At 40.4% G+C, this 19,137-nt stretch overlaps 1 long non-coding RNA gene across 1 annotated transcript in view; it reads right to left on the bottom strand.

Annotated features, from left to right (window-relative positions):
* LOC106146812 overlaps positions 1 to 18,665 on the bottom strand; it is a 29,736-nt gene extending 11,071 nt beyond the window's left edge. The window contains exons 1-2 of the long non-coding RNA XR_001231397.1: positions 18,430 to 18,665; positions 17,636 to 17,733 (exon numbers count right to left, since the gene is read on the bottom strand). This is a non-coding gene — a long non-coding RNA (uncharacterized LOC106146812). The remainder of the gene's footprint in view (positions 1 to 17,635; positions 17,734 to 18,429) is intronic.
* Positions 18,666 to 19,137: the final 472 nt, after the last annotated feature.

The following is a 19,137-nucleotide window of genomic DNA, read 5'->3' as shown; positions in this document are numbered from 1 at the left end:
TCCCCGCCCGTGGCTCCCCATGCACCAGAGGCCCTCCCTCCAGGGGCCTATGAGGCATTTGTTGGTTTATTGAAAGGAACTGTTAATGTGTAATTGTTTGATCAATCTTGCATGCCTGTATCTGGTTATACGCACAACCATTTTGAAGATGACATTATGTAATGTAACAACCATTGTTAACATCCTTTCACCATGTTTTGAAATTCTGTATCATTTTTATTGCTCTCTATGCTGTTTTGTTTTTGTATTTGTTTTTGTCATTTTGTTTTTTTAAATGAAAAACAAAATTTATATGTATAAATAAGGATAGCTGAAATAGGCATATTGCTGATGTCTGTGGTTTATTGAGAGGAACAGTCAATGCTTAAAATTTTCTTTTTTCTTGACCAATTTTGCACACTTGAATTTTTATTAATTTCTGCCTGATTCAATAGGAAAAAATAAATTTCCATAAAAATAGCATAACATTTGATGATATACCACTGCAATGTGGAAAACACTCACAGCCCAGCTGGCTGATGTATGTTCATGCCAGCAATAGAGTCAACCCCACCTCTTCCATTGCTCTGTTAACAAAGCATCTCAATACACATCTTTGAAATGTGGGGTGGGAATCTGCACATAAACAGGAAGAATGATTTCCCTCAGCTCCTCCAAACCAAGATCCAAGTGGCCAGCTCTGGACTTCTGCTGAGGCTCCTTTATTCATGTCTAGCTCCTGGGCTGGAAAGATCCACCTAGGGTTGTCAGCCAGAGAGCCACACATGGTCTGCCACTGCCTCCGTCTTCCTCAAGCAGCCTCTCTGAGCTCAGACTTCTTCAGTAGCAAGTTTTGCACAACTCAGGAGGGAAACATGGCACTTTCTGACTGAGCCTTGAAGGTAACAATTCCACCATAGTCTGTTGGGATAAACCCACCTGGATTCAAGAGGAAATGCCAGATAGCTCTACCTTCAATGGAAGATGGGTCAGAGCACTTGAGACTATATTTCAAAACTGCCACAGTCACTCCCCGGGAATACTTTATCTGCCCTGAAATCTTAGTGTTCACACTTGAAAGGTATTTTATAGAGTCTTTTCAAGACTTGACAATGATTCTAAAAGGATTTTTCTAAAGCGGAAGAAACTTTTATAAATTCTCAATAATAAAAATGGGACACCAACCCCCATCCTAGAGGAAAGGCTGAGTTATTTTAGATAATAAAACAATCAAAAACAGGATGCCAATCAGATATGTAGTCAAAAAGCTTAGAAAAAGAATTACCATTAGGCAGATAATAAATTGTGTTAGTCTTTTTTTCCTCTTTATGAATACTTCTGGTGTCCCTTACATTAACAATTTAATAAACTTCAATTAATTATAATTGAATAGACTTTAATCTTTTAACTGAATAAGCATGGGCTCCCCCAAAGCTCATCTTCTGGTCTCTGTTTCCATGATTTCCCTTCCCTCCCCTTTGACAATGCCCTCCCTCTGCTGACATCCTCCTCCTTCTGCGTCCCTATCAGTATTGGTGCGTTGCACAGTTCAGAACAAAATCCTCTCTTCACCTTACTAAGAACCCATTCTTGGTGAGATCATGCTGTATTTCAACTATGTCTACAAGCCAACAGTTTCTGAATGTATGCGCTATACTGAACAAGCAGCATAACTGCAGTAGAATTATAGGAGAGTCTTGTGTTGGTGTCCCACCACCATGGACAAGATAGTCCTCACCCCACCTCTGATAGAAATCCTCAACCCTTCCAGGTCACAGGGTCCAGATTCAGATACTGGACTTCTTGGGTCAACACTGAATGCATCATTCCAAACTTTATTTAGCTTTAAGATACTTCAGTGCAGCCTATCTTATTCTGTATGGGGTTACAAGTAGTCCCCATCCCTAAACCCACTTGGGGGAAAGGAAGGGAAAAAAGAAGGCTTGGATCACAGCCTTTTCCAGTGCTGTCCTGCAATGATCCTCTATATTCTCACCCTCTGGGTCCTTTAATAACTTTGAAGTTTTAGCATATTGTCTAGTGCCCTTTTGGAACGCACCATGTCTTCTAGCATGCATGATGCTTCTGCTGAACATTCAATTTTAATAGCTTATACAAATATATACAACAGGACTCAACTCCCAACATGCTCTTTCATGTTCCTTCAATTAATAGGTCAATATAGAAGTTGTGCTAGAATGCTTCCATTGCCAAAATTTAACACAACCCAGAAATGACAAAAATGTGTCGTATTTTCTTAGCTTTGCATCAGAAAGCAACATCTCACATAGATTACTGCCATTGCTTCCTGCTTGGGCTCCCTCTTAATTATTTGCTAATTGGACAAATATCTATTCAGAATCTACTATAGCCTTTGTACTTTGGAGACAAAGTTTTAAAAGAAAAAACCTAGAGAGATCATGAGTAAATGAAGAAGATGCACAGGCACCAATCATAATATAAACTTGGAAATCTTTGAGGGCAGGACTCAAGCCTATTTTGTTCATCACATATACCCAAGAACTTAGGAAGACCTGGACTTAGCAGATATGCAGTAAATGTACATTGAGTGAATAAATAAGAGTGCAGTGGCCCTATTGGGCCTGGAGGCCATCAGCACACACAAGCAAAGATTCTGAATGAGACCTCAGAACACGTAAGAGGCCAAGGAATATGACACTGCAGCTGGGCTCCTGGCCACATAAGTACGACAAAGAAAGGCTTGACGCTGAGAAGCATGGGGCAGTGGGAAACTACAAACAGCTGTGGAGCACCGAGGTAAGAGTAGTCTGAAGGCTTCACCAAAGTGGGATCACACCGGACATCCATGTTACCCTCACAGGTAGGTGATGAGTCCCGGAGGCTCAAAGGGAGCACCTGCCGTGAGAAAGCTCCTCAGAAAGCAATGGTGAGGGTGAACTGGAAAAAGCAAGTCTGCAGACAGAGAAGCCTGCTGGGCAGTGAGGTGCAGTGGAATTTAAATAGTGAAAAAGGAAAGACTCAGTCGCTACCCACGAAGAGAATGAGACACACAAATATCTTAATAAACCTATACACAACCACTGTGTGAGGCAAGACCTCCCAGGGACTGCAGATGTCAAGGTGAGCATCATTCCAAGCAGGACAGGTGACCAGAGCAGTCTCTCGGATGCGGCCACAGTGACTGTGTCCAGAATAGGAGGTGCTCCCCAAGGGAGCCCCAGTAGCACTTCAGCCACCACAAGGGCAAGTGTGCATGGGCTGCAAGAAGGTTTTCCCCAGACCCAGGGGAAACTGGACAAAGGAGAAGCCACACAGCTCTCTGAGCCCAAGGTGACCATGGTGACACAGAGTCCACTGGATTCTGCATGTTCAGTAGCCCTGCAAGGGGAACCCTTATAAGCTGGAGAGAAGACAGAAAGAAATCATACAACCAACTTCAATACCAAGGAAATTTAAACAAACACCAACCATCATAAATGAAAAATACAGTCTGTACAGGAGAATGGAGAAATCATTACAGTCAGAATTTCATTTCACCTCTGTCTATAAAAGATGAACAAAAAAATAAGTGAACAAAAAGTGAACAAAAAATAAGTGAACAATAAAATAAGTGTAGACCAGAATGACCTTAATGACATGACTGTTATTATTAGGGTAACGTACTTACTATGTAATTGATAGGTACCTTGCTCTATACCTTAAGAGAAAAGAATGCAGTTTTTCTCAATGCTAGAAGCACTTTGACAAAAGTTAACTCTGTTAACACCACAAGGAAAACTTAAATACATTTTAAAAAGCAAGAAAAATAGAGTTGATAGTTTCTGCTCAAAAGTAATAAAACTAAAAAGCTGAATCAGAAATCATACCACTTATTTATACAACTTAGGACTAAAATGACTACCATAACACAAAAAAGAGGATATGGCGGCCTGAAATAAGAAAGTGGACATGAGGAAACAGCCTGCTGAGAGAACTACTTGGCGATTAGAAGTCAGAGCGGAGGAAAATGGAGGTGTCTTCCAAGAAGCCTAGCTTTCTACATGAGAAACTGATGGGTGGATTACCATTATTAGTGCTGGAAGTAGGTGGGGAGGAAAAACTACTGAGTTGAGCTTGAGCCGACAGCCACGCATGTGGGTAGACCAGACAGCTGAATGCGTGAGTGTAAGTCAGAGAGCAAGAGAGGTATTTTAAGAAGCAATCTTTTACAATGGCTGTGACATTTTTCTGTTTAGATGAAATTTTGCTGAGAAGCTTTGAATGAGAAGGTCAGGGGGCACAGATATGAATCCCAGGATCCACAGATATGTAAAAAAAAAAAAAAAACAGTGGATGATCTGATCACTGCCCACTGTATATATGCACAGAAATGTCGCCCTGTACCCCCAACATATGTATAATTGTGATGTGTCAACTAAAGATATTTTAAAATAAATATTTGAGAATACAAAAAAAGTAGAGGTAAAACACTTAGAGACCCAGAAACATGTTTCTCCTTTCGTAGCATTTATGGCACCTGGAGTTACTGTTTCCATGTCCACGTGTCCTGCCAGGCTCTAAGCCACATGAGGATGCAGGTCTGCAATCTCTCTTCTTTATTCTCTCCCTAACGAATGCCCAGTGAGTGGTTGGTGGCCAATCAATATTTGTTTAATGAATAATGAACAGAATGAATGAATCCAAAGTGACATTTCCATTTGGCACCCTCCACTCTGCTTCCTTCCTCTGTGAGGTACTCTGATCCATCCTTTGTCCCCTTCCTTTTACACATCTAGCCTCTCTCTCTTTGTGAGATCATGTCTCTTTGTTCTATGGGAAATCTCTAAGAGAGATAAAAATTCATTAAATATCAGTTTTTATAAAACAGTGACCAAAAAAGATACTTGAAAACTTATACTGGGGGCTGGGGATTTAGCTCAGTGGCACAGCACCTGCCTGGCAAGCTTGAGGTCATGAGTTTGATTCCTGGTACGGGAAAAAAAAAAAAAAAAAAAAACTTATACTGGATCAAATCAACACTGGTGGTTCACATGGACAGAGCAAACTAGGACTTCTCAGCCATTTCCACATCTCCTTACAGGTACACACTAATACAGAGAGCAGGGTTGGGGATACAGCTCAGTCGCACAGCACCTGCCTGGTGAGCACAGGTTCTGAGTTTGATTCTCAGCATAAAAAAAAAAAAAGAAAAGAAAAGAAAAAAATACAGAGAACACACCAGAGTACACAGAAGTACCTGGTCATAGGCCCAGAGAAGCCTGCCCCCGGAATGACAGGATGATCTCTCTGTCACTCTCAGTCTGGAAGATCTAGGCTTCCTGGTGCTCTTAAGGCCTGCCCTCTATTTCCAAATTGTTACTTCAGAAGTGCTGCCAGGCTTGTGGCTGTATGTTCATTCTGCTTATGCCTAAAGGGTCTTAGGGAGCCTAAGAACAGATGGTTGGGCTTGGATCTGATTATGGCATTAGGCAGTATGTGGTCCTGGGCAAGGTACTGAGCCTCAAGGTGCCACAATCTCCTCAGTTATAAAATGGGATGTTGACGTTTACTCCATTTCATTGCTGCAAAGATGAAATGATTGCATGAAGTACTTAGAACAGTGCTTGACAGTAAGAAAATACAGCATTCTCATGAAATATTACAGGATGAGGTCTCTTGTGGTATAACTATAAAGTGTCCAGTTAATCATTTAGCCTTCTATTTGTTAGCTTTTTGTCACTGTGACCAAATACCAAAGTAAATTATTTAAAGGAGAAAAGGCTTATTTTGGCTCACGGTTTCAGTCCACATATGGTTGGCTGGTTCCATGGCAGAGGACATGGTGGAGGATAGCTACTCACTGTGTGGCAGCCAGGAAGCAGAGCAAGAACAGGAAGAGACAGAGACAGGGACAAGAATCCATTCTTTAAGGGCACACCCAGAGCGACCACTGCACAACAAGGCCCACCTCCGAACTGCCCATTCAGCTGAAGAACTGAGCACTGGAATTCTCCAGCCACCTCTCTAAGGCCCACCTCCAAACACCACTGCACTGAGGATGAAAACCTCAGCATCTGACTCTGGGGGACACCTCATATTTAAACCCTAACAGACCCATGTTGCAGTATTTCACAGGAAGGTGACCCCAACTGCTTTCCTCAAAGGATGAATATGCTCTCATCTTTCATGATGTTTGTGTGCCAGAGTTTACTTGGCATGGTTTCAAAGTCAAAAAATGCTGGATCAGCTGTGTATACAAAGGTAATTGGAAGGAAATATACAATATATCAATGAGAAGCTCAGTGAATAAGCGTTACTTGGTGTTTAGAAATCTAAAATTAAAATACTTTATAATTATGCAGGAAAGAATATAATCCTCTGTTCAACAAAATTAGGAATCATCAAAGTTTTCAAATGTATTGCATTTGACAACACAAATGCCATTAAACTCATTAAATTTTAATATTCTTACTTCTGTAATTTATATGTTAAATGGCCTAAATTTTTTTAATTAAAGGAATCCATTGAACTGAGAAGATAAATAATGATCATATAGTATTAAACTCAGGATCTAAAGGGATTACACTCAGGATCTAAAAGAAGAAGATAGAAACATTTTTCCTTAAGATTGATTGTATTGCTGTATTCACCATATAGAACAATTTGATACAGGACTGGGGAAAGTACTAAGAATAAATCTAAGTGAAGACAAAAAGAAGAATAAATCATCAGTTCAGAGACAAAGCTGAAGATATGCAAAGACTGAGTAGATGCCAGGGGCGATTGAATTATGATTTCATGCAAAATCCCCTTTAGACATCTCTGTACAGACAATGAAGCTCATGAATCCAACTTAACCTAATAGTCTGAGTGAAGAAAATCCACCTTAGAAAGCGCACCAAGGGTGCTTATGATGAACTCTTTGATAATATTTGTTGACAATGTCATAACATGAAAGTCACGTGAAACTGCTTAAAGTAAATATATTATCTTTCTGAAGAAAATACACAACAACTTTTGCAATACAGAATTCCAAAGTTAAAAAAGTAAATTTTATCTTAAATAGTATATATATATATATATATATATGGGGGAAATAATAGGGGAAAGAATTACTTGAAAGAAAATTGGGGTGTCATACAGAAATGTGTGAGAGGAAGTTCTGACTAATTAAACATGGAATCTATCAGACTGGAGGAAGGAAATAATGCGGGCCAGAAGAAACTGCAAGTATGAAATCAGCAATGTCAGGAGACTACGTGCAGGTCACCAGGATCTCATACAGAGTCAGACTAATAAGCAATAAGCCTCAAGAAAGCTTGGCTCTTTGCCATGACCACAGTAGGGTGAGCCAAGAACACCCCAGAGTACAACAGAGACAGAACTGCTCGTGTTTCCCTCCCGATTTCCTCCCTGATGCACTGGTTCAGGCTAATTATCTTGTAATGAGAAAAATTCACTTGCAAATGAGTAACTCTGCTCAGACTCCACCTCAGACTCTCTCCCCGTCAGTCTTTCCTATTTTCTTGACATAGCTTCCCCAGCCTTCCAAATGTTCAGGCCAAATGCACGCACTCAACTTTTTTTCCTCTCATTCTTTCATACCCTGCATCCAATCTGTCAAAATTTCTTCTGATTCGACCTTCAAACTATCTCCATAATCCCACCTCTTCTCCTCCCTCTTCTCCATGCCTCTGTTGGCCACCTAGAGCTGACTCAAGAGTGTTTCCCTGCTGGCCCTCTTCTCAACAGGACCCTGCCTCTGTCCTTGCCCCATGCCTACTGCCATCTTGATCCTTTCCCCGCACAGCAGCCAGAGCCATACTTTTCAATTTTACATCAGAATATATCTTTCCTCTGCTCAGAACCCACCAAGTATTTGCTGTTTTACCCAAAAGAACTACAAATCTTTCTAGTGACCTAGCGAACCCAGATGCTGCCCCAGTCTTACCTTTCTGCCTCTTCTCCTATCCCTCCCTCCCTCTCTCTCATCCCAGGGGTCTTTGTCTCACATACACCAGGCACGCTCCCACTGTGAGGTCTCAGGTGTCTTCTTGGCTGACCCTCAAGTCTCTGCTCTGATGTCATCATCTCCAGGACACCCAGCTTTACCACCTCATGTAATGCTGCAGTGGTCCCTGCCCACCCCACTTATGCCTGCTCTCCGCTCTTCTCCATAACATATGCCAACCTCTAACACACCACAGAGTTTATGATGTCCTCATGTATCTTCTCTGCCCTTACTAGAAATTAAGATCCTGAAAGGTAGGTGTTATGCCATGTGTCTTGATGACCCCCCAATGCCTCATGTGTCATAGGTGGGGCTTTTACAGAGGTGGCTGGGTCTGGAGTTTGTGACACTGGAATGGATTCATGGTGCAATGCTAGGCTCAAGGGTACTAGTACTAAGGATGTGAGTGTTACCCACCCAGCGTAACTTATAAAGTGGGCAGAAAGACACTGTTAAGATTCCTTGCTTGCTTGTTTGCTTGTTTTTGCTGTCTTCTGCCACCGTGAACTGTTTCTCCTCTGTGATGCCCCCCTGCCATGCCACCTTGCCTTGGAGCCAGCCGATTATGGACCTTTCCTCCTTTGACTTTGGGTGTTGGGCATTTTGTCTCAAAATGAGAAAAGTGACTGAGATAGTAGACATCTTTGCTTTGTTCACTGGTCTATCCTAAAAAAAAAAAAATTGCAACTCATTGTCATCTAGATATGATGCTCAATTTATTTGTTAAGTGAATATAATCAATGGTAATAACACATAAGGCAATGTTAAAGCAGTTTTTCCATCTTGGAGCAGGGTCTGAGCAAGGTTGGGAGAGGCTTGTCCCAGATTAAGACTGAGAACTTGGGTGAAATAACGCAAGTCCAGGGTTAAACTGAAACCATGTAGTTTCAAACTGCAGCCTGGAGTTCCAACAAACCTCTGCTTGCAGTAAGGGAACATCTTTGTTCTCAGATGAAGGCTTTAAATTAGAATAATTGTTTTTGTCCTTCTCAAAGTGAAGTGCAGTGATTTATCTAATTGGTGAGTTTTAAGGAAAAAGAAGGATGCATGTATCCATTTCCTAGGGCTGCTCTAACAAACTGCCACAAGCATGGTTTTCTAAAGCAATGGAAATTGATTCCCTCATAGGGACCTCAGAGGTCCAAGCTCACAGTGGCAGCAGGGCCAGACTCCCTCTGCAAGCTCTAGGGAAGAATCTTTCTTTACCTTTTCCAGTTTCTGGTGGCTCCAGGCATTCCCCCAGCATCTGTGCTTGCATAATTCCAGTCCCTGTCTCTTTCTTCACATAGCCTTCTCCTCTTCTTTTATAAGGACTCTTGTCATTGAACTTGAGGCCCACCCAGACAATCTAGGATGATCTGAAGATGCTTAAATTAATTACACTTGTGAGGATCCTTTCTCCCCAAAAAGTCCACATTCTCAAATGCTATGGATGTTGATCTGCCTGGAGGCCATCATTGGGCCCACCACAGTGGGTATAATCAGGCCAGCATCTTTACTTTTATGACTCCTGCAGCTAGACAGAGAACCCTGTGGTTATCACACTGTGACAGTGACAGATTGCCTCTAACAGACAACAAGACCTAGATAGCCATGCTTTGTAAACATTGCCAGGTAAAGCAATATTTGCTGCTTTTAATCTCTCTCAGCCAGATTTCAAGGTAGGACCTTAAGAATAGCTGAGGGTCCTGCAAGCTTCAGAGAACTTGGAAAAACTTCAGCAGCAAAAGGCTTCTCATGAAGAAGAAATCCAGAAGCCTGGGATGATGGTTGTACACCACAGAGTCATTGGGGACACTGATGACTTCCAGATCAAACTCATCCAACCCTAAAATATGGTTCTGGTTCTCATGGTCTGAGGTTCCAAAGCTCTGCATTTTAAATAAAATGGAGAAAAGATGGGAGAAAAACACACCCACCTATTTTAAGGACTTTTTCAATAAGCCCTGCATATAGCTTCTACTTACACTTCATCAGCTATACTTTAGGTTATAGCAAGCTTCAAGGAGGGCTGAGAAATAGTCTTCTACTGAGATGGCAAGGTGCCTGGCTAACACTTAGAGCCCTTTTATTAAAATAAAATAAAAGAATGAATATTGGGAGTTAATTAAGAGTCTCTTCTTCAAAGCAGGAAGAATAAATCTGGGTCAGAAAATAAAAAGGGAGAGAAATCACAAGCATTAATCCCAACAAATTGTGTCTTTCATAGATATACTAGCAAAGGAAAGAATCCAATTTAAGAATAAGCTTCAACTGCTAAACTCAGAAGAAAATTAAACACTAAAGACATATGTCCCAATAACAGAAAAGGAATGCAGAAGAAAATATTTCTACTGCCTTTGATAAAACTCAAGTCATTCAATGCCTGGAATATTCAAGCTTTCACAAAGAGCACATGGTAAGGATACTCAGCCTCATTAGATCTTTAAGGACTCAGACTTCAACCACAAGTTCAGCTTAGATATCAACAGCTGAAACAAATGTAAAGAAACTATTGTAATTGCCCTTTTGAGACAGGATTCATGGCCCAAAACATGTCATAGAAAAAGACAGTAGCAGTAACCTCTATGAAGCAAAATTCCTACTTTCAAAAGAGATACTGAAGCCTTTATAACTACATGGTACTATAGGAACCCAGAACTGTAAGCAAAATTAAAATTTAAAATTCTGATCTGTTAGATGAAAAGTCATGCCAAGTGCAATTGACATCATTATAAATTTCTAAGCTTTGCAAAAATGGAGAAACACCTCAAATTTCACTTTCCAAAAGAGGAGTCACTGTGTATGAGTTTATTTCTTCCCAGACTAGGTTAAAAAAAAAAAAATAGTATCATAATTAGCTCCCTGAAGGGAGATTTCTTCCAGTGGTAAAAGTTCATGGATTTCAGCCAAGAAGCATCACCTGAGCGCCATTTTGGTGAGACTAAAACCAAAAATCAGCATCTCTTCTCTGTCTCCATTTTTCCTTTAGACAAACTAAGGTACACTTGTGGCCCCAGTAATGGTAGAAGAATTGTGCTTTTGGTTGGAGTAGTGGCTGCAGATCCAAGAGCATGGCCTGTTTTTTTATTTTGTTTTGTTTTGTTTAATGTTGTACGTATGGTAGCTTTGATATTGAACATCAAATTCTTTACAGTTTAGGTACACGAAAAATGCACCCAAATGTGGAGGTCACAAAGAGGCCCTTGTTCATTCCCCTGAGACACAGCCTAGAATGTGGATGCCAGAGAAACCCCAACATTACCCAGCCTACATGGGGGGAGCACCACTACTGAGACAGAATTAGATAATGGAAAAAGACCACTGGAAGATTTTAAAATTTTAGACTTAAGTTTTAAACTTCAACCCATGAACATAGGGAAATTGATTTTGAACTTTGAATTCTCAGGAATATTAATTTTGCTTATGGGAACTTGTAGTACTTTAAATTTCTGTCTTAAAATCATCACACAAGAAAATCCATACTGAAATTTGGAACATTTCTCTTGGCATTTTCTTAATTGAGAGTTTTTATATTGTGCTTTGATTTTCTTGGAAAACCTCTGATGAACAATATAATTAGATAGAAGTGGAGATCAAGATGGAGCAGGGGTGGATTCTAGCTTGGGGTGGGGGGACCTAGACTGAGACCCTCTTGGTTGAGATCCACTGCCCAGGAGTGCACCCAAGAAGATACTAAAGAAATATGGGCTTGGTGTTAGGGTCAGGACTCTCTTAAGGGACCTATTGATAGCTGTTTATAAGATATTTCAATAATTAGGGGGATCTTGGATATTAAAAAGGAGACAATGTGTTCTTCATGTTTACAAATGAAATTCAGCTGGATTAGGGCACGTTACCCATTCCAATTTAATGCACATGGGAAAACAAGTCGGACCAGCTGAAATTATCCCCTTCTTTGGGGTTCTGTACCTACAAAGCAGATGTGTCCAGTCCACTTGTTCTAGTGTAGTTTGAAGGAGCCTGTGAAGAGGAACTGGGCAAGTGACATCAACTCAGAATAATGACCACATCCCTCTGGCCACATAGCTGAGTTACTTAGGGACCTGTGGTAAGTGGTATTCATCCTGGAGCAATGCCTGTGTGCCCTTGACACTGAGCATTTATTCCTGGACCCATAAACAGACCATGGGGCACATTCTGTGGTGCTATTGTCATGTATAATGAGCCCTCCAGGGCCCAGTGAGGTGTGTCAGTAAGAGGATTTGAGCTGGATGGCCAAAACACAATGATGAAAGACTCCTGCAACAGCTGTCTCTTAAGACAGAATAGATTCACAGAATCAGAACCAGGGTAAATTTCTTGAATATAATTTCCAGAGATGGGAAGACTAAACCCAGTCTGACATCATATGAATGAAATAATGGCCTGAAGAGATTTTATGTTCAAAGAATGACCCACTTCTTATCCTAAAATTTCTGCTAAGTCCAGAAGGAATAAAACACAACAGTTGACTCCTGCAAATGTATACCCCTGAATACAAGCAGAAGCCTTCACCCAGCAAAGACTGCAGTCCAGCTGCTGGGCAAACCCTCCTGCCTTCCAACATATTATGTACTTAAAAAAAAAAAAAAAAGCAACTAAACAAATAAAACACATGGGTTTGTCTGCCAGATGCTAGAGAACAGCTTCTGCTCCTGGACCTCAGATGCACTGGTGCAAATTAAAACATAAAAGGTAGTCTGCTCTTTACAGCCTAGATTGCCACCACACTTGCCCCCTGTGTTCATGGATGGCCACTTCAGAGCTTCGCTAGGCTGGTGTGTTTACTCAGTGCTGGGAACATGATTCTGTAAATTAAGTGCTCTGACACAGACACCCTATTAGCTCACCCTAAATTGCATGATCACTAATCTCTCATAATTTACTGTGTATGAATGCTATAGAGCTTCTTGAAGTGCCAAAACAAACTGTCAACACCTTCAAAATACAGCAGCCCATTAATCTCTTTAGAGCAAGTCTTTGGATTTTGCTTTCCTTAACACTATAAATGAAGAAACAGCCTCACTCCCTGAATACTCATCCTGGGAGATGCTCCCACCTTGAGCAAGCTGTCCAACCTGCTGCTTCTTCCAGACCAGCGTTTGGGCCACAGTTTGTAGCCTAAGGTAGGTTGGCCAGGCAAAAGTCTCTCCACTTGGAGACCCAATTCATGCCGGACCATGTCAAACAGTTTCTGCTTGATGCAGGAGAAAGTATTTAGGGGACACTTCCAAGGTCTAAAGTAGTAGACTGCTCTTATGAACAAATTCCATTATGAAATTAGTAAATTATGACTACAATATCGAATTCCAAACTGTTTAAAAATTAACTACCATCCCTTTCTCTGTCTGGACATTTGACTTGCAAAGCAAAACTAGTTTGGCTCAGCTTAATTCCCACTCCAAGATCAATGGACATGTTTACCTCTCCTGGCTATTAGTGTGAAAACCTTCCTTTGAACTTTGGTGACAGATTTGAGAATGTAAAGCACCAACAGAACTATCACCAGAAAGTCAGCATCACATTGTAGCAGTTGTTCCTTCCACGATGCTGCAGGGGCCCGAAATAACCAGCTGCAGGGAAGACCCTTCTCGCTAAGGCAGCCAGGAGGACGAGCAGGCAGATGTTCCAGGGGTGGCACTGTGTTCATCACCATCTTCATTTTCTTTTACTTTCTATTTTGCTTGGACTCAGAGTCCATAGAAACATTATGCCAATAACTCCCCAATAATATAAAGTTGTCCTCTGGATTAGTACTTGAACTCTGATCTACCATAAAAACACAACACCCTGTAATTTTACAGATTTGAAATAGCTTTGGGTCTAATGGGTATCTACATGTAGATTCTATGCAACAAAATTTGAACTGTAATAGTAAACTAATTTTTTAAAATTTGAGAGTTTTACCAATTTTTTTCAGTAGATATAAAACACTTTCAAAGCATTTGTCATTTCTTTGATCACAGTAACATACAAATACAGCTCTACATATATGTATATATGTGAGTTTCCTGGCAGATATCATACAACAGATTTTCTGCACCTTCATATCTTGTAGCATTTACACCCATTCTTTATTTTCTCCCCACCTCTCACTTCTTTGTTGTGCAGACTGTCTTAACCTGCCACAGAATTCTCAAACTCTCGCTCACTGTTGTGTAAGAGCCATTCTAAATGTGAGGGGACTAGAAGACTGCAGTTTCTTTTCAGTAATCCAGGAAAGAAGAGAGCAGTTCATAAAGGCTAAAGGAGCCAAGCTAGCAAAATATATTCCATAGAATCAACAAACAGTAAGAAGGATGATGAAAGAGCAGGTTTTGAGAGAAAAGTACAGATGACACCTTTTTGGTAGAAATTTCACTGGAGCCCAGCTGAGGCCTTGAAAAAGCCAGCATCTGAGTTCTGGACCCACAGTGCCATTGGAACAATAGCCCAGTAATGGTCGGCAAATGCTCTGCCAACTGATCAAGAAAATCACTCTCAGAACATGACTTTCCATTTGGAGAGGCTTCTAGAGTAAAATAAAACCCAGCACACTGCTGGTCACAAACTACCAGGCAACCCCATGATGATGCCGAGAGCTTAATAAGTTTGTTTTTTGACCTATAGGAATCTAAGTAGGGAAGTAAAACCTGTGAAATCTCTCCCTCCAGCTCCCTTCTGTGTCTTTCCCCCCAAATTAAGTGACTATATCACCAGAATAGTCCATGGAGATTCGCTACCTTCATCGACTCCTCCCAAGTTCCGCGGAAAAGTGTAAGCGGGATTCCCGAAGGTGTTGAGAGTTTCCAAAGGCACCTAATTCTTGCACCTGGAAGAGGAGCTGCATGTTGTTGCCCACTTAAAGTTCAATATAATGTTGGCAATCAGAAAATTAAAACAAATGCTACTACCAAAAAATTTTGATGGGTTCAGGACCCACCACTCTGGCATACTCAGCAGAGAAAATGGTGGAAGCAGGAAGCTCTCTTTGGCCTTCCCTGGCATGTCTCCCCTCACTCCCCTGAAGCCTAGTGAGCCTTGCTGACTTCCTAAGGCAGGTTCTAAGACCCTGAGAGGGTTACTCCCTTCTTCAGCAGGGAAAGGACAAAAGGGATGGAGGATCTGAATGAACAGATTCCATCTTAGTCCAGAAAGAATGGCTATCAACAAATAAATGAATAAATAGATAAACCCTAACAAATGTTGGTGAGGTGGCAGGGGAGGGGGGCTATTCTTCTACACTGTGGGTGGGAATGTAAACTAGTACACCACTATGGATGTGAGTATAGAGATTCCTCAAAAAACTAGAAGTAGAAATTTTATTCAATCCAGCTATTCGCCTTCTTGGTATCTTCTAAAAACAGTTAAAGACACCATACCACAGTGATATATGTATAGCCATGTCTACAGCAGCTCAAGTCATAATAGTTAAATTATGGAATCCTGGAGACAGCCTATATGTCCATCAGCGGGTGAATGAATAAAGAAAATGTGGTATTTACACACAGTGGAGTACTACTCTGCCATAAAGAAAGATAAATTTGAGTCATTTCTAGGAAAACAAATGTACTCAAGACCAAAATGTTAAGTAAAGTAAATCAGATACACAAGTTTAAATATTACATAGCTGCTTATATGAGAAACCCAAACTACAAATAACGTTTTAAAAAAAGATGGGGCTGGGAATTTAGCTCAGCGGCATAGCTCCTGCCTGGCAAGTGCAAGGTCGTGAGTTTGATTCCTGGTACCAGAAAAAAAAAAAAAAAGACAATAGGAAACAAGGCAATAGATTTTTTACAAATGGGGAGTGGGTAATTAGACAGAGGAAGGGGAGAGAAGGAGAGAAAGGGGAAAAGAACCAAGATGAGTTACGTCCGTACATGTACCTACCCTCTAAGATGAATGTAAGCACTACATACTGTAAACATGTACTAATAAAAAAAATTTTTAAATAGGCCTTGCTAAGCTCCTCTACTCTGTTACCACGCACTCATACCAATTTTGCCCTATACTTTTTCTCCTTGACACTTCACTCTTCATCAAATCTCCTAGTATAAAATTACTACAGTTCACCTCTTTCTGCATTTCTTCACCATTATGAGGACTCTCATGTCATTTAAAATTCATATTAAATGCATTTTCATGCTGTTGTCTCATTGATCTCTCTTTTGTTATAGGGGCTGCAGCCATGATTCTAGGATGGGTGAAGAAAAGATACCGTCCTTCCCTATAGCCTGCCTTCCCACAAATATTTTATTTTCTTCCTTGGTGTTCAATATGGGCAGGATGTAAATATATACATTAGAGGATTTGAAGTAACAAATTCTTAATATCAATAATATTATCTGTTGTTTATTTCACTGTTCTATTTGGTTGCATTGGGACAGTTCTAGCAAGAAAATAAAAGTATGTACTGAAGAGAACTCTCCTGGAAGGTATACTGGCATAAACTTGGCACGCAAAGGTAAAGGTATGAATGGGAAAGAATGCTTCCCTGAGTGCAATGCTCACCTCCATGACTCAGGTGCCTGCGGAAAATTTGGAAAGCGTGAAAGGATTTATCTGCAGGAAAGGGTCCCCGACTAGCTGGCTAACATATAAAGCCACTTCTGTTAGCTACCAGGTCTTCTTCATATTTGCAAACCGGTCACTGAACATTAGGATGGTCATTGTTTGCACTGACCATTTCTGGGGCTATGATACATATAACCTAACTCATTGTGTACAAAAACTAAATAAAAACAAGAGCCATTTCCTAAAAACAATATGTAACAGGAAAGACAAATGACCAAATGGTAAGTCCTTTAAAATAAAATACAGAAATTGCTAAGTCTTAAGGACTTTGTCGGGTGTTTCTTTTCCACAAAGCACTTTAAAAACAAGAAGCAATATAATATTTCTTTGAAGACAATAATACTTGCCCTCCCTACTTATTATCCCTCTCCATAAAACACCAGGGCCAAATTCCTCCCGGGCAGGGCTCCAGTCTCTTAATGTCTTTGTTTCTCCCTTACTAACAAGGGCTAATGGCTAGTTTTCTTTACAGCACTGACACCAGACAAAAAGAACACTTTCCTCTAGGGAAATTTAATGCTTGTGACAAAACCGAGGCAGAATGATATTTATGCTCCCTGTTGTGACTGTTATGCTAATTATTATAATTAAAGCTACCATTATTGAAAGCTAACCATGTGCCAGGTAATATATGCTCTGATGTTATCTACATTCACTCAAACAGGTCTGTAATCTTGGTGTCATACTCTGTATTTTATACATGAAAGAAAACTTTAAGAAACTAATGCTGTCCTCACAAAGTTTATGAGTAATAAAGCAAAGGTATTAAATCACTCTGTTATATTGCCTCTTCAATAATCTACAACATTTATTGAGCACCTACTATAGTACATTGGTCCCTCGGTTCACAGACACTTTTGTTTGTAAACAATTTGGCTCACAAACAGAAGCATTTGGTAAAATTTTGTTTCAGTTTGCAAATTCTGCATCAGGTGACAAACAAAATTGTGGTCACCTTTCCCACACAAACACAAACGTGGTCATCTTTTCCAAAATCATAGAAAATGTTAAGCTCGTGAACTAAGGTACTGCTGTATCTACCAGTCATTTACTATATAACATCTTTCAGTGCTGACCCCAAACAATATTTGCATGATCTCATTTTAAAGCAATGGCAAGTGAGATTGGGGAAGGCCAATAACTTACCAAAAGTCACACCCCAAGGAAGAAAAAGGCAGAGGCTTGATTTAAAATGAAGCCTGTATTTTTATGAAGCGCCTCCATTTCTTTCATGGCACAGTTCTCTGAAAGATGAAGGAGAACCAATATTTTCAGTCCGTGGGGCTTAGCTCTTAACATTCCTCCTCAGCAAAGCGTTGTTCACCCATCAGTCATTAGCAAGCCTCAGGTTTTAAGCCTGGTTCCTGGGCTCATTCTTACTCTCAGCCCTTCAGGTGCAATTATGTATTTCCTGTGATCATCACCAACAGTACTGATATATAATTTCCCATGCTTTGGACCATTTTAATCGATGGAGATGTCTCCAAGTGCCCTGGGGTCTAAGCTCCCACTCTCAATGACCACATTATTAACAATTATTAATGCAAGAGCCACAGCGAGTGTTTCACTACCAACAGCTCAGTGACTGTGGAATTACTGAGGCAAAGGCCTTGGACTCTGGATAGCAGGGCAGACACGGGTCCACTAAGAATAGCTCCCGTCACAGCCAGAGAGAGCCCTTGGAGAGTTTTTGATTTGATATATGATAAGGCAGTTAAAGACACTACAGTTTTGAGAGTTAACTTATTTATCTTTTCCGCGTTCCAAATTTAACTTCTGGTTTTAATTTAAAATCACCATAAACTATTTATAACTTATCAGTAAAATGTACATCTACGGAAAGTCAAGCTTAGGTCACAGAATTCTTTGGTTTTGTTTGAAGGAGGTGAAAAATAAGTCCAGGGAACCAATGTAAAAGACCATTAAATGCGAGCACATACCTTCTTCCCCAGTCTTGAATCCCAAAATGAGAAATTTTCATTTTTCTTCTCGGTTTGTATATTTTATACCAGATCAAAATTCAGATTAACTTTTTGTAAGGACATACGGGCTGTCGTGTGGACTCTGTGTAGTGCTCAAGTTACATCCTTACTGGAACCACACTGAATCACTTCCCATCTGCAGCCTGGAGTCAATTGCTCTTGTGGATTAACTTATGTGAAATAGTGAAATTTTAAACCTGTATGTGTAACCAGTATATGTAAACTAGTATATGACTAGTTCTGAAATGAAGCGTCTTGATCATTTCTGTTGGTCCTGAAACTAACAGACAGGTGTGCATTATTTATTCAGAGGCTTCAGATGAGGTCAGAAGAAAAATGCAAGTCACATTCCACTAGCAGGATGGACGGGATTCCAATAACATCAGCGGTTCCCAGTTTCCACACACCAGTTCCCCACTCTGGATCATAGGACTAGGGCTTTTAAATTAAAAAATTAATTAGGACAAGAAGCAAATTCATAGTGCACAGAATAAAACATAGTTCAGGATCCACCCTTTAGAAAATTGTTTTTAGCTACGGACAAAGGACATACAAATATTTGTAAAATATCTGTTGCAACATTTTCAAATGTGGTAGAATAAAAATTGCATTCATTACCTACACACGGAAAATGGTTCAGGCCATATCAAACAAGCATAAATCCAA

The sequence above is a fragment of the Chinchilla lanigera genome, unplaced genomic scaffold (genome assembly GCF_000276665.1).
Source record: "Chinchilla lanigera isolate Chin_1 unplaced genomic scaffold, ChiLan1.0 scaffold00095, whole genome shotgun sequence".
Lineage (NCBI taxonomy): Eukaryota > Metazoa > Chordata > Mammalia > Rodentia > Chinchillidae > Chinchilla > Chinchilla lanigera.
Note: the sequence above shows the minus strand (reverse complement) of the source record. Positions and strands in the feature narration are given on the sequence as shown.